General features: G+C 36.3%; 2 long non-coding RNA genes across 4 annotated transcripts; both read left to right on the forward strand.

The window, feature by feature from the left end:
• Positions 1-7,284, forward strand: LOC126815429 (uncharacterized). Of its 2 annotated transcripts, none has more exons than XR_007677888.2 (6): positions 1-690; positions 3,386-3,564; positions 4,733-4,861; positions 5,598-5,733; positions 6,236-6,328; positions 6,704-7,284. It is a non-coding gene; the product is annotated as an uncharacterized LOC126815429 (long non-coding RNA). The 2 variants fall into 2 exon arrangements; XR_008787623.1 differs by lacking the exon at positions 1-690 and adding an exon at positions 982-1,039.
• Positions 7,285-9,660: 2,376 nt separating this feature from the next.
• On the forward strand, positions 9,661-14,861 carry LOC126815430 (uncharacterized). Of its 2 annotated transcripts, XR_008787689.1 has the most exons (5): positions 9,661-10,131; positions 11,979-12,068; positions 12,762-12,950; positions 13,574-14,408; positions 14,726-14,861. It is a non-coding gene; the product is annotated as an uncharacterized LOC126815430 (long non-coding RNA). The 2 variants fall into 2 exon arrangements; XR_008787688.1 differs by lacking the exon at positions 14,726-14,861 and having other exon boundaries at positions 9,670-10,131; positions 13,574-14,709.
• Positions 14,862-15,741: the final 880 nt, after the last annotated feature.

The raw sequence follows: 15,741 nt of genomic DNA on the forward strand, positions 1-15,741 counted from the left end.
TGTACCCAGTGTGTGGGTTTTATACTGTATATGTGCGAATGTTCTGAATTTGTGCCTGTCCATATTTTGTGTACTTGTATCTAATACGTTGTATATTGTATTCTGTCCTCAAGTGGCTAGGTGGTTAAGACGCTGGCTCGCTAGCCTGGAGGTCGGGTGTTCGATCCCTGCATTGGCCGAGAAAGTTCATCTGGATTTTCCGACGTGGTTTCCCCTTGTCAGTGGTGCAGAACGGAGGGCCTGACAAGGACAGCTGTCTAGTTTTTCAGATGATACGAAAAACCGTGTATACATTGGAATGCACGTAAAAGATCCCTTGGCAGTTGGAATTCGATATAAGAGTAGGCGATAGTGCCGCTGCCCGGGCAAAATTTCCCTCATAGCACACTGTATGGCGTATGCCCGTCTTCATTAGCCCAGTATAGGAGCAGAACAGTAGGACGTTAAACCCCATTTCATTTCATTTCATTTCTGTCCTCAAAGGATGTTTCAATCCTATAAAAGGTCATGGCTGTTGGGAAAATTTCAAACGACCCACGGTAATAATAAGTAGTGCAATGTGGTGTTATTTATGTTAAAGTTTTCCAGCAGTATAATTCGTGTCAATGACTTCAGTGATACTTACCTACATAAGCATATTAGTATTTGTTGAAGCTAAGCAACGAGTGTGCTCAATTTAGTTAAAACCAGGTAACGTATAATCAATACTTATACTATTTATAACTATAATAGTTGTAATAATATTATTTTTTCAATGAACCATGCAGCACAAATACAATCTACATTATAAATGATGTATTAAACGTTTTTTGATTATATGATAGTTTTTATTCAACAGCAGGTCTCGGTGGCCTGGGATTGAAATGGAGTTGAATGTTCTGTAATTCTACTTTCACCGTAACAATATATGAACAACTCGGATATTTCGAATGAATATACACTACTCTCGTCACCTTTTAATATACCTGCTAGAGAAAAATGACTCTCTGGAGGCAGTACTTTGATATTGCCCAGGAGCTAGCAAATATTTAATCAACATGTAAAGTATAAAAGGTTTGGGGCCTTGAATTAGTAGATATGTGATCGGGACCCATCTTCTTCTATTAGTGTTTTGCGTCCGCTTCCACCGAGCGTGATATTGCAGACATTTTAAATCAATTATTTTTCAAACGTTTCAATTTTATTGTTATATACACTCTTGTAGTTGCAGTCGTCATAATGAGTTCAAAATGCTCCTATTTTATTTACCAGGATCTTAGGGAGTATAATTATAGACAGTTATTTATCAGTGTTCATTGTTTTATCTAGATAGCTTCGGAAAAATCATTAACGACACAGTGTGGATTTAGTAGTTTGCTCCAATTCAGTAATCATAACTTTTTTTGTCTGTCTTGTTGGTCTGTTTTTGTCTGTCCAGTAGCCGACGGTATTTGTCTTTTTGTCTGAGCCTAGTATATAAAGTATTACAAATGTACAGTGAATGAATTAATGAATATTGATCCCTTTATCCAATATCTTATCAGGGAAATTTATGTAATAAAAACACTGGGACTATTTTAACCAAAGGACAGTTTTAGTGAATGAAAGCTTTTGATAGAAGATAAGTTTGATATCATGTTGTAAGCCTACAATGAACTTTTCTCTGTATGTAGGTCTCATACTAAACTTAGGCTACCTGTCTACAGTAAGATCCGCTTTAGAAAAGGCACGAAGCTAGTTGACAGAAATTTTAAGTCCTAAATATAGTCGAAACACTAAGTATACTTCGCAAATTGTGAGAAGTATTTATTCTGCTTCCATTTAATGAAGTTGAAAAAGTTTATTTAGTTTGTATGTGAAACGGAGTAGAATCGCATTACAAAACAGTATAGTAATTTTTGGATATGACCGCCATTTAGAGCAGAGATCTATTCTCGACGTATGAAGTAAATGCATCCCTGTGTGCAGAATATGTAGGTCTATGCCCATTGTTTCTGACATATGAACCAAACAACCTTTATAAATGAAAAGATTTGCCGCAAACAAATGAAAGCCGTCATTTTATCAATCTGATTAAAACACAGATCCGATTTCGTTTAATTTTTTATAGTTAAAAATTTCGTTTTACTTGTCTTCACAACACTAGGATCTGGAAGAGTAGTTGTATAACCTACGTTCTGGTTGATGTGAGGGATTAGCCAATGAAACGATCTGTTACATCGGGTTCTTGGCGTGCGGTGCACGGAACTGTGGGTAAACCACTAGAAACGTTAAGGGTGATTGATTAATCAATGTCTAACGTCATAGGGCCAAAAGCCACTCGTATGACCCCTGACACGACCTTCCACTACAACCGGTCAGATCTTGTAGTATAGGCCATCAAAAGTATAAAAAACGAAACGAAATATAGTTCTGCACATTTTAATCAGATTGTCATTCTATATACATAATGTTTATTAGTTAAAATTGTTAATTACCAAAAGTCATTGTTTTGTCACTAGGGTGTTAAAGTCGTTACTATAGAATGATATACACCACTATTGGTTAGGTGTGTGTGTGAGAGGGAGAGAGAGAGAGAGAGAGAGAGAGAGAGAGAGAGAGAGAGATGAGATGAAATGGGGTTTAACGTCCACTCCACACAAACTATGTCATTTCGGGACTAACACATGGTTGAATTTTATTACAATAATTCGCTTGCGCGTAGGGGTCTTTAGCAGTGGGAGGAAACCGGAGGATCCGGAGAAAACCCACGAGATTGGACAGGCGACCCTACTCCTTGTCTCATACAACCGGGGAATCGAAACCATGTCAATTGACACAATGACAGACCTTATGATACAGCGCGCACGTGCTAACCATTCGGCCATCCAACCCCCCGTTATGTTTGTGTATTCAATAGTGATAGTCCTCCTTCATTATCCCAGTCGGACTCGGAGCAGAACAGTAGGACGTTAAACCTCATTTCGTTTCATTTCATTTCAATATGTATAGGTGTTTTTAATAGTTAGGCTTCTAACTAGTTTTGATATCTTTTTAAAGCTTGTTTACACACCTGTTAATTAATGACTATCGTCTAATTTCTAACCACTTTCTATACATACAAAACATCAGTTTCGAGTAATGATCACTTGTAAGATTTAATGACAAAAATTTCAGTCGACTTATTACCGGTTGCTGCAGGATTGAAACATCTCCACAATTATACGAAATTACTTAAAGGGACATTAGGTATAAGAAGGTTAATATTCGACGAACCGTCCTTCAAGATCTGCATTTCAAAACCAAACGTGATACATGTATATAAAAATTGTCGAGTCCACTAAAACATTATAACTGTATATGAAAGGTAAAATTTCAAATATTAAACTTTTGTCAATACTGTAATATATTGTGTTTTTATTCACAGTCAGAAATAGTTTCAAAATGACCAGTCAAATTTCAAAAGAGTCTGATTTTAAGGAGTTTTACAAGAGGGAAGGAGAGGATATGAAATATATGGATGCAGTTGCAGTGCGTGAGAAAATGACCAAAGAACAAGTAGCTAATACTTTTGATAAATGGGTTGAAACCGGGGCTTATGACACGGTAAGCAATAATACATGTTGCCCTAGGGTTTCTATTCTTCCAAAACCGTGGAAAAAACCTGCGTATACTTCCAAAGGTCAAAATGTACAGAAGTACTACATCTAAAAGTTCAAATGATAAAGTGTCTCATTGTGTATGCCACTGACTCAGGTATAGACCAGGCCGAGGTCCAGGGTTCAATCCTATTGTTTGCTGATAAAATTCCTATGGATTGTTCAGTCTGATTTCCTCCTGTAAAATACACATGACAATTAGAATTCAATGAAGAGTAGACTAAAACGAACGCCGCTTTCTGGTGAAAATGTCCCATATCGCATACTCCATGGCATATTCCCGTTTTCATTAGACCGTTAGTGTGGAAACAGCAGTACGTTAAACCCCATTTCATTTCATTTCATTTCATTTCAAATGATTAAATACACACTTGGATTTAAACAAGGAGCACTGGTTCCTGTGATTGTTATTGGCAAAGAATACACCAGACCCGGCAGATGTCTGAATTCATGCTATTAGCTATTCCGTAAAAAAATCTGCTGTCCCGTGGTTTCCAAGAACGCGCCTTTTACTACTTTTAGCGTTCTTCGATAGAAATTTTAAAATGTATATTATAAGGGAATATGAATATATCTTTGGTAAAATGACTTCTTTATTCGAGGAAAGCAGGGGACTATTAAAATGGATCCGCCCGCCTCTCTGTCTGCATGTCACATTTTTGGGGACATGATAACTTTCCTTCGAATTGAGCTAGAATGTGCAAACAAACTTGGTGTAGGTGTTTATGATGGAGTTCGAAGATGGGTATTTTCTTCTTAGGCTAACAGAGGTAAGCAGTTTGATTGGTCCAGACTTTGGAACATAACAACTCTGCTTTTAATTGAGATACAACAATTAACATTTTCTGCTAAAGCTAAGCATAGCTAAGCAATTTCATTGGTCGATGCTTTGAGACAAGATGACTTCGATTCTAACTGATGGGGAGTGATGAAATTTAGTGTATACTTTCACTACCAGGTACTTCAAAGCCTCTGTTTAGACTAAGTAGAGATAATCAATTTGATTGCTCGATACTTTTCAAAAATATAAAAGTGCAATTAATTAATATGTGTCATCAGTTTATTTTGGAATTGCGGTGGGGGACATCAGCCTCACTGTTTGCTTGTTACAACAGGACGTTGCTGCCTTGAACTATACTGGTCCAGTAGTGACAGCTGATGCTGCAGTACACTTATATCCTAATAACAGAGAAAATATTACAATGATAGATATAGCAGCTGGTCATGGACTATTGGCCATAGAGGTAATTAGTGAATTGCTATTTTATCCATTTTTGTACCGCACAGTACGTATTGGAAAAGAACCGACGATTAAATTTGACCTTTAAGATATAAAGCCAAATGTCAAACGTACTATTTTAATGTACCAACTATTTTTACATGAGTTTTGTTCTAAGCACGGGGGTTGGATGGCCGAATGGTTAGCACGTGCACGCTGTATCATAAGATCTGTCATTGAGTCAACTGCCGTGGTTTCGATTCCCCGGTTGTACGTGACAATGAGTAGGGTCGCCTGTCCATCCTCGTTGGTTTTCTCCGGGTCCTCCGGTTTCCTCCTACGCGCAATCCAATTATTGGAGAAGATTGAACCACATGTTAGTCCCTAAATGACCTGGTTTGTGTCGAGTGGACGTCTCTCTCTCTCTCTGTCTCTCTGTCTCTCTCTCACTCACCCATTTTGAGCCTTAAAATTAATGTCTCTGAGTGGTAGAAGTAATCAGGTTTTTGAAACTGGAGAATGGCTTTGCACTCAAATAAAGTATTCATAATTTTCCACAATATGAAACTTCTAATTGTCTAAATATATAGGAACGAAAAGAGTTGACCGCGTTCTCAAAATCCATTTACCTATAAGCTAAAAATATATAAGTGATCTGTAAACAAATTTGTCAATCACCTCTTTTCAAGAAATACATCTGCAAATAATTGAGTATATTTGTCCTACATGAACAAAACTTACAACATACTATTTAATTTTAGTTGAGAAAGCAGGCGTTTAAACACATTGATGCGGTCGACCCAAGTCCAGCATCAAAGAAAATTGCTATGGAGAAGAACCTGTATGGGAGGTATTTGGTAGATTTTGTTGATGAAAGACGATTAGATATAAAAACAGGTAATTAATTGGGATACGCTCATCGATATCCAATCACCAATGATCATTTCCTCATTGATCCGACAGCATTGATTCTCTGCAATACAATACGACTTTATCCTTAAAGGTAGAAAATCCCAAAACAGGAGCACGTACGGTTCAGTTTGGTTGGATGGTATATAGTAAAAACGGTTTTGGATATCATGGTGCAGTGAATTTCAGAATGTAACATGCATTTTATTGATATGTAATTCTTTCACAGAATATTGATGTTTGAACAGATATATTAATTTATGATTAGAACCGTCGATAAGTAAAAATCAAAAGACGAAAATCGCCCAGAAATGACCACACCAACACCCACCCCAACCATGTAACTGTTACACTGTAACACGATTACATAAAAAATCCCTTGGGATGCCAAACATTCTGTTATAATTTACATTCATTCATCTTCTATAATGTGGAGGACTTACCTTTAAAAGATAGATTAGATAGATTAATTCTTTACATTAATTTTCAGATGAATATGATTGTGTGATTAGTTGTGGAGGATTTGCACCAGGATTGATGCCATGTTGTGCTTTAAATGAAATGATTCGAGTTGCAAAACCAGGTATAAAATAAATTTCCTATACAAATCTAATAAGCGCAACAATTAGCGTTTGTTGCCATTGCCCCAAATATATCGAATTTAACAGTTGTTGCCATTCCCCCGAGAATATCGAATTTAACAGTTGTTGCCATTGCCCCGAGAATATCCAATTTAACAGTTTGTTGTCATTGCCCCGAGAATATCAAATTTAAGGTTTGTTTCCATTGTCCCGAAAATATCGAATTTAACAGTGGGTTGTCATTGGTCTAAGAATATCGAATTTAAAGTTTTGTTTCCATTGCCACGAGAGTACGGGATTTAAACACGGGTTGCCATTGCTCAAAGAATATCGAATTGTGACTATTTTCAGTAAGGTTTTCATGTTTCTATTCGCAGGTGGATATGTGTGTATAAGTGTTCCTGAATATATATTTCGTCTAACGAAAGAATACACTGATCGTTTGGAGCCTTTAATGGATAAATATGTTAAAAGTGGCGCTTGGGAAAAAATATCCAGAACCGTTGTGGACAATTATTTAAATCAAAAGCCCGGTATCATATTTGTCTTTAGAGTTTTAAAATCTGAAGTGTGTTGACTTAAGCATACATTATGCAAGAGCTAAATCTGCCTATTGCAGGTCTTTCTTTAGGCCTGAAATGTTATCTAAATTATCAATTAGACATTAATTAACTTACCCAGACCATAATCAACTCTCGATGTCATCGCTAGCCTGTGATGTTTATTGGATTCGATTCCGATTTGCTGTTCGACTTCCATTCATGGAATCGCTAAAATCTCGGTTCAATTCCCTTTACATTATCTAGTTTGTAATCATTATAGTGAGAACTGCCAGCTCTTTATCTAATCTCCCATAATGTATCTTTAAATAAACTTATTAGAGCATACATTAACATGAAACGGTTTTGTACAAACTACATTAGATATTCAAATACAAACAAAATATAATTTTATTTTACATATTTGTTGAGGCATTTCACTTAAAGAAAATATTTATAGGATAGTTATTTAATCATGTCAGCTCGAGTTGCGTAAGGAGCGCTTCTTATGTGTTGAACTAATGACTAACGGTTGTGCGAAGACTGGGGGAATTAAACGTCCGGTAGAGTAGTCAGTGGTGCAGGTTGGAGCCTGGCAAGAATACCCGTCTACACGGTCGTATGGAACAAAACAACGAGGTCATGTGTAACAGCACTTTAAAGGTGCATTATTCAAGAGATAAATCTTCCTATTGCAGGTCTTTCTTTAGATCTTATATAAATGTTATATAAATTATTAATTAGACATTTATTAACATGACAAGACCATAACCAACTCTTTAAGTCGTCAGATGGTTCTGATTTTCTACAGATTTAAAAAGGATTGGATAATCAATAACAATCGTGATTCCGCTATTCTCCAAGCATTCTTACTAAGCCCAGAATGAAGTAATTTGACAAAAAAAATTAAACATACCCCCTTTTATAATCTATTTTTAACTATTATAGCGACAACTGTCAGCTCTTTATCTAAATCTTACATAATGCATCTTTAATGACTACTCACAGTTGGAAATGGGAATACGAGTAGGTCATAGACTATAGACTATTAAACGAGCATAAAAGTATACAGTTTGCTAAACATACATTATGCCCGAGCTAAATCTGCCCATTGCAGGTCTTTCTTTAGGCCCGAAACGGTATTTAAATTATTAATTAGACATTAATTAACTTATCCAGACCATAATCAACTCTCGATCGCATCACTAGTCTGCGATATTTACTGGATTTGAATACATTTAGTAATGATAATCGAGACTAGGCCTAAAATTCAATCGCTAATATCTCGGTTCAGAGTGGAGCAATTTGACTGAAATTTTCGGCATATTCTCTTCACGTTGTCTTTTTTTAAAACTCTTCTTTAACTGTCAGTCCATTATCTAATCTCCCATAATGCCCCATTAAGTATTTATTAATTCATACACTTGGAACCTGTGATCGGGCCCGACAGTAAAACACCCAGATGTTGATCACTCTACGTCATGTAAACTATGGCGTATACGTAGAGTGACCCACCATAAATACATATCTCCAAATATCTCGACAATTACACCACAGTATTTATATATACACTAAGCCTTAAATCAGTTTCGCACATTTATAGCCATTAAATAAACAGTCATGTTGTACTTAATAAGCTATGACCATTTAACCAGCCATAAATAATACACTGAAAGATGGTTACGAGTGTCGGCCATAACATCCGGACACTTGTGAGTAAAAAATAGGTTACGCACCCTTGTTTTGAAATTAGTCTCGCTTAACCAGTCTACAGACCATTCTACGTCTGATTGACAGACCGGGATAATCAAGACTACATTTTTACGAAACATAAGAGAAAGCTGGAACAATAAATTGAATTTAGAAACACGAACGTTAGGGAACTCGACAATTGTTTTAAGAACCTTGTAAAAGTGAAATGAAACCGCTGCTAGTATAATGTTCTTGCCTAACGCAAATGTTTCAGAGATATTATTTGTACTAAACCATAAGATGCCGCTCCTAACGGTACAGTTAATGACAAAGCAATTTAAAAAATAAAACGAACGTAATTTCTAAAGCTGCTGTAATAACCAAAAAGCTAAATATTACTGATATTCAGAATCGTCAGCAACAGATTTTCTACGGCTGTAATAGTTGATAGATGTGTAGAGAATTGCAAGTGCGATGGCTATTTATAGTCTCACAGACTCTAGTGCTGAGTATTATCATACTGCATGGTTAGCCAGAAATCACTTCGAGACAAGCCACTGAAGTGTGCACATTCGCATATTCCTAAAGCAATGGTCCGAGAAATCCCTGTCTGCCCATTGCTGGATTGGCTTCTGATACTCAAGCTTTTGAGGGAGTGTGTGTATTCTTCCCGTTCAATCAAATCGATCCCAAATACAGCAACATGACAGCCCCTCGTTTAATCTGGGGTCTTCCCTAAAACTTTGGACAGTGATTTAAGGTATTAAAACGGTTAAAGTATTCTTCGTCTCCATACAGTATTGTTTACATTGTATTCGTGTTGATAGCCTCGTTTGTCACGCAATTAGTTTTTCTGCAATATTCTGCTATGTACTGGTTAAGAATATTGGACATAATAAAATCGTGAGTCGTGACGTAACGTTATGTAAACATATTATTTGGTACAATTTGGGGCTTTGTTTAAAATGTAACGATATTGTTACGCAGTTAGCTATTGGTTGTTAATCGGACTATTGACCAGTCATAATTTGGAACAGAAATTTACTTCCGTTAAAGCAGTGTTTAGTAGGATTAGCTCTAATCAAACGAAACACTGCGAGGAGTACGGCACATTCTCCGTGAAGAGTCCAACTTTCTGCAGAGAAAATTTTCACTGCGCGGGTCACCCTAGGTCTGTGGAATACAATTACTGGGTGTTACTGAGCGACGTTTCTATGGACGTGCTCTGGCTTTATTTTTTGGTGTCCTACTTTTTCATTTATTGATTTTATAGAAATGTGAAACTATTGTCACATATTGTTGTCTCACATGCAAATGAATCTTTCCTTCATGTGTATCACTACACACTAGTTTATTTATTGAATAGATACCAATACACACTGTAGACCATCATATACAGTCGCTGTTGTATTGTAAGCAGATCGTACTCATTGGAGAGTATTTGGCGTATTTGTAATTCCATGCTTGGCTAACTTTATTCAAACCGGTCCCAAACGATTTGTTTGTGAGTGAAAACTACTCAGTGACAGAAGTGGTCATCTTTGATTCTGACAGTTGACGTGAGAGTAATACAGGTTAGTGTGTTCAGTTAAGACTTCACTTATTAATTGATGAACTATTTCACTGTATATTACGTTAAATTACTGCTTTTGTCGATTAGAGTTGCAAGGAACAGCGTAGACTTTAGTATGGAAAATAAGGTCCCGTGTACACGTTGACTTGCCGTTCGGGCAAAGCTTTCCTCGTAGCAAACTATCTCAGTTGTTTGGGTTTTTTTTGTTTTTTTTTTGGGGGGGGGGGCTATTTGCCTGAACATTTTCTGAGTCACCCGAATTTTAAGAATGAATCAATCATTAACTAAAACAAGGTTTCCACAAATGTTATTGCGTGAGGTCTTAAGTACAGAATAATAGTATATAAAATGTAAACCGCGATCGATTTCATTTCATAATTACTCAATGAAATTTCTATGATATATGGTCTCATTCTCTGACGTTTGTGTCCGAAAAACAGAAATAGGCCGACATCGGCGCAGAAAAGTGGCGCGATCCGATTGGTCGCAGAAACGACGTGGCGAGGTCATTGTCCGCGTGTTTTGTTGATGGAAGTTTTCCATTAAACACATTTTTGCCCCATCACGGTAACAGTTACAAATAAAAAGATAAAAGGACACTTCTTATCACTCTAATTTATGTAGTGCAGTAGTTTACTGGAACGTAATAATGATATACATGTACAAGGCGTTGATTACATAATCATATACTGAAGTATGCCAAATTTCGTTTAGCATAACGACATTTAACCTGTCGATTAAACATATTTCCGTACAGCACACAACACAACTGTCTTTGGCCTAACGCGTATAGCAACGAGCAAAATATTGATTGGTTTTTCGTCAGTTCCGAACGGCTAGAATACTGTCCTTGTCAGACCCATCGTTCTGCACCTCTGACCAGGGGAAACCTGGTCGGAAGATCCAGATGAACTTTCTCGGCCAACACCGGGAGCGAACCCGCGACCCCCAGACTAGCGAGCCAGCGTCTTACTCACTTAACCACAATGGCTCCTACAATAATGTTATAGCAGGCTTTATGGAATATTTATTTGACATAATATATAACAACTTATATCAGTATTTAATACAAATAAGAAAATAATTTATTTTCACTGGTATAAAGGTGTCTAACCGAATTTACATTGATTAAATCTGAATTGGCCTGGTGGATATTAGTAATATGATAGTCTATGAAATATGACGTGATCTAGTTCTGACTAGTCTTTTACTTATTACCATACATGTACATGCAGCTAGGTGAATTCTGAAAGATGGAGTGGGGGAACAATATTTGGAACAGTATTACTAATACGTTACGATGGCTTAAGTGCGCAAGAAAATGTTAAACTCGAGTGTAAACTGTATGTTTTATCGGGAACTGCTCACCGAGCTATAGCCATAGGGGGCCAACCTCTGTTGCTGGAGGGGCGAAAATTTTCATTGTCACCCGAGTTTTCAGAATGAATCAATCACTACCCAAAACGAGTTTTCCACAAAGTTGTGATGGTTGTTTATCTTTAATAAATTATACAATTACACAACAATTTAAATTTACAATATTAAGCAATAAACAACTTAATGTTCCCCATTCTTAGAAAACAAATTCTACACATCTTCTTGTTCTATTTGGACGCGACGCTGTTCTAAATAGGTCTATGGCTCCGCCAATTGTTATGCGATCGATCTAAAACTTGAGTGGTCCTTGGACAATTGCACATGACTTGATTTTTGATATGACGTCACAATTCCTGGCGGTGATGACGTTATACCCGGTTCCTGGTTGATATTACGCCCATACTTGTCTTTTCTTTTTAGATATGTACAATACAGAACTTTTTTTATTTACATAAATATTTTATTTTGAAGTCAATTTTAAGCAACCAAAGAAATCACAAAGTTCTGTGGTGAGGGTTTTAGAAATCTCCGATTTAAATAGTATAGATGGCTCAGCAGAATGTAAGTTTGTGTTCCGAAACCTTTATTTATTAATGAAGTAATATACTTGTGTTAAAGAAAGAAAATGAGTCATGATTCCTAAAACAGCTCGTTGATCAGAAATGAATAGTCGTTTTCATTTGTCAGCTAATCAAATTACGCCCCCCGCCCCATCCCCTCCCCACCCACCGCCAATCAACATGTTTTTAGACGGACGATAACATAACAAAGTCACGTGCCTACACTGTAAAAAATTATTCTGTAAGTAAACAGAACAAGTTCTGGCAGCGTGCGCTGAGCATTGTAAAGGAAGACAATTTGTCTGCGATATCACTCTCGATGGAAGCGGACGTTAAACACTAATAGAAGATGAAGCAGACCCACTCATTCCATCCCCCGAAAGACATTTAAGACCATTCCTCTTCTTTCGTACCTGGTAACCATAGTAACAGAAATCGATTATCGATATTCTATATAATTTAGTTTTAAGAACAGTCTGCATGTATTGGATCTTATTTGATATATTTGAAATTGTTATCTCATAACAAACAAAAAACTTTTAAAAGTTTTCCTTTAATAGTACTGAAGTCCTTAGCTGTACTTATAGATAACATTATGCTTATAAGCAAGTCTGATAAAATGCTATCGTCATTATTGATCACGAACAACGAAATTACAACATATTGTTCTTTGTATTTTTATCTATATATATAGACCATGCCCCATCTTAATAACCAGTCCAGATTGCTATCAGTGACAGACAAGAATACTGAATACGAAATTATGTTCAAACGAGAAGGTGGAGCTACAAATCTCGATTCAATTAAGTCTAGAGAATCTAGAACACCAGAACAAAATGCTAAAACATATGATGAATGGGTTATTAAAGGAACATATGAACAGGTATGTTTATTAAATTCATTTATCGTTTCGTATCCCTGTCTTCATTGCTATTAAAGGGAAATAATTTACCCAATTCAATACTCTATTTTTGGCCCATCAAAGAAATAAGCTTCTGATTAAGAAACTATGATTTTTTTTCTCCATAACTCTTGAATGTACATGCAGAACGTCCACAAGCAGAAACGGCAAAAATGTAATGAAGATCATATTGTGTTTTATATTTTCTCTACAGCCCACCACTGCTGGTATTTAGACTGTTTAAATTGATTTTTGGACAGGAACTAGGCTCCAAGCGTTACTCATTTTGTTCTGTTGGGGGATGACACTCTTCGAAAAATGCTTACGGCTCCGACAATATTAAAACTAGGCATGCGTATTCCTTGTCGGACTTTTAATCACAATTCCAAGATGGCAGTGACGACAGTGGTTACGGTCCATAGTACTAGACATAAATTATATTGACTTTGAACATAATTGTATTTCAAAGATCAGTTCATTTCGTATAACTGTCTTCGTTAGATCGACTGGAGCAGACAAGTAAGACTTTAAATACCAATTTCATTTAAAAGATAAGTCTTCAGTTATATTGTCTTTGATCGTAATTGATCTTTATACCACTGAAGGATACTGCAAGCCTGTGCTATTCAGGTCCCCAGGTAACTGCCGATACTGTTGCAATGGTGTTCCCGAAGAACAAAGAAAAGATCCGAATCCTGGACATGGCAGCTGGTACTGGATTAGTTGCCATTAGGGTAAGTTATATTATTTCTTTCGCATTTCATTTTATAAAGTATACTAGTGTGTATACTACAGCTATTAAAATCTGCCTACGACGGTGCATGGTCATAATAGTAATCATATTTTTTTTATCGGAATAAGTCCAAGAAAATGCCGATACAGATCTAGATTTGGAGACAATGTGTTATTTATTTATGGTATATATTGAATATTTCGAAACGAAACGGTGGGGTTGTTTTAAGGGTGTATTTGTCTAGTCCGTAGGATTAGATAGATCCCCGGGACCTGCAAAAACTGTGTAGAACTCTGACCTTACAGAGATCCTGTGGAATTGACTAAAATGAGTCGAAAGGGGATGAAAATCAAGTTCACGTGATGTGAGTAAACCGGAAACCTATCCATACAGAAAACCTATACATATTATGGACAACTTATTTATACCGAAAACCTAGCCATACCGACAACCATTTACTTAAGAAAGATTTGACAGTATGACAGAGTATTTTAACAGAGCTCCCTTTGATGTTGACGCTAGTTGAACCAATTCAGCAAATTATCATTTATATTGATATTGTGATACCAAATCTTTATTTTTTTATTTTTGTAATAATGAACACCTATTTCACAATATAATACTAGCATGGAAGATGGGATTGATTTCAGTGAACCCCGGAGGAACCGGAAGAACTCACCTGATCGGATATGACCCTACGGGGACAGGTAATTCTATCTAAAAAAAAAACGCGGGACAGATTCTCCATTGCAGCTATTTGTCCATTCGGTTTTTATGTTTTACATTTCCTTAATATTTAATATTTCAATTTTTTAAATTAATATTCTACAACTTAATTTGCTCTTATGTTTTACATTTCCTTAATATTTAATATTTCAATTTTTTAAATTAATATTCTACAACTTAATTTGCTCTTTCTCACGTCTACTAAGCTAAATCTTTAAACTTTTACTTTAGCTAATAACCAATGCTCTGTATGATTTATATCATACCGTTATTTAATGAGACATCCCAACTTTTTTAGTTAAGGAAGCATGGTTTTAAACTTATTGATGCAGTCGATCCAAGCCCAGCATCTAAGAAAATTGCTATGGAGACTAACCTGTATGAAAAATATTTGGTAGATTTTGTTGATGAAAGACGATTAGATATAGAAACAGGTAAAACTTATATATGCAACCGTTGTTAATGTTAAATTTATGGAGACAACTTCAGCTTTCTTTCCCTGCTATAAGGAACTGGACTCACCCTGGTTCAAATCTCAGTCGGGGGACATACAGGATCTCGAAATTTTTCAGTTTGGTTGGTACGAATACCTTTGATCACCCATGTACAGGACAGAATTTAATAAAGCGTAGCATTGCACACGTGAACCCATGCAACCCCTATATAAACTAATAATCGTATGTCCGTCTCAGGATTACCGAAATATTAAACTTCATTTCTTTCTCATTCTTGAATTTGTTTCAGCTTGTTGAACTACAGTAATTACACTGTGACGGGGTATAGTATACTCTTTCCAGAACTTTCATATATCTTTGTATTAAGATGAAAGACATGCCTAACCTAAACATTTAAAAATAAAACTTCAGATAATGTCATAAATTAACATAAAAGCCTAATTCGGATTTGGAGCTAGACGAACTCCCCAAAATAAATCCTGTAATACTTGAAATTGCTCTTATTATGGAAATTTAGAGTATGTATTCTTGTTTATATGAATCTCCATTAGCAGTGTGTGATCTCTGACGGTGATCATTTTAAGGTATCCGATGTTTAAAATCTTCGGTTTTAAGTCTTTGTCGCTTGTAGTTTTTCAGCGTTAGATATCTAATGACCATCATCGCATAGTATCTGATCTCTAACGATAATCATTACTGGGTGTTTGATCTGTAACGGCCACGGTGGCTCAGTGAGTAGGACGTTGGTTCGCTTACCTGGGGGTCCCATGTTTGATCCCTGCGTTGGCCGAGAAAGTTCACCTGGGTGGTCCGGATTTCCCTCATAGCACACGGCATGGCGTATGCCCGTCTTCATTAG

The sequence above is a fragment of the Patella vulgata genome, chromosome 3 (assembly GCF_932274485.2).
Source record: "Patella vulgata chromosome 3, xgPatVulg1.2, whole genome shotgun sequence".
Lineage (NCBI taxonomy): Eukaryota > Metazoa > Mollusca > Gastropoda > Patellidae > Patella > Patella vulgata.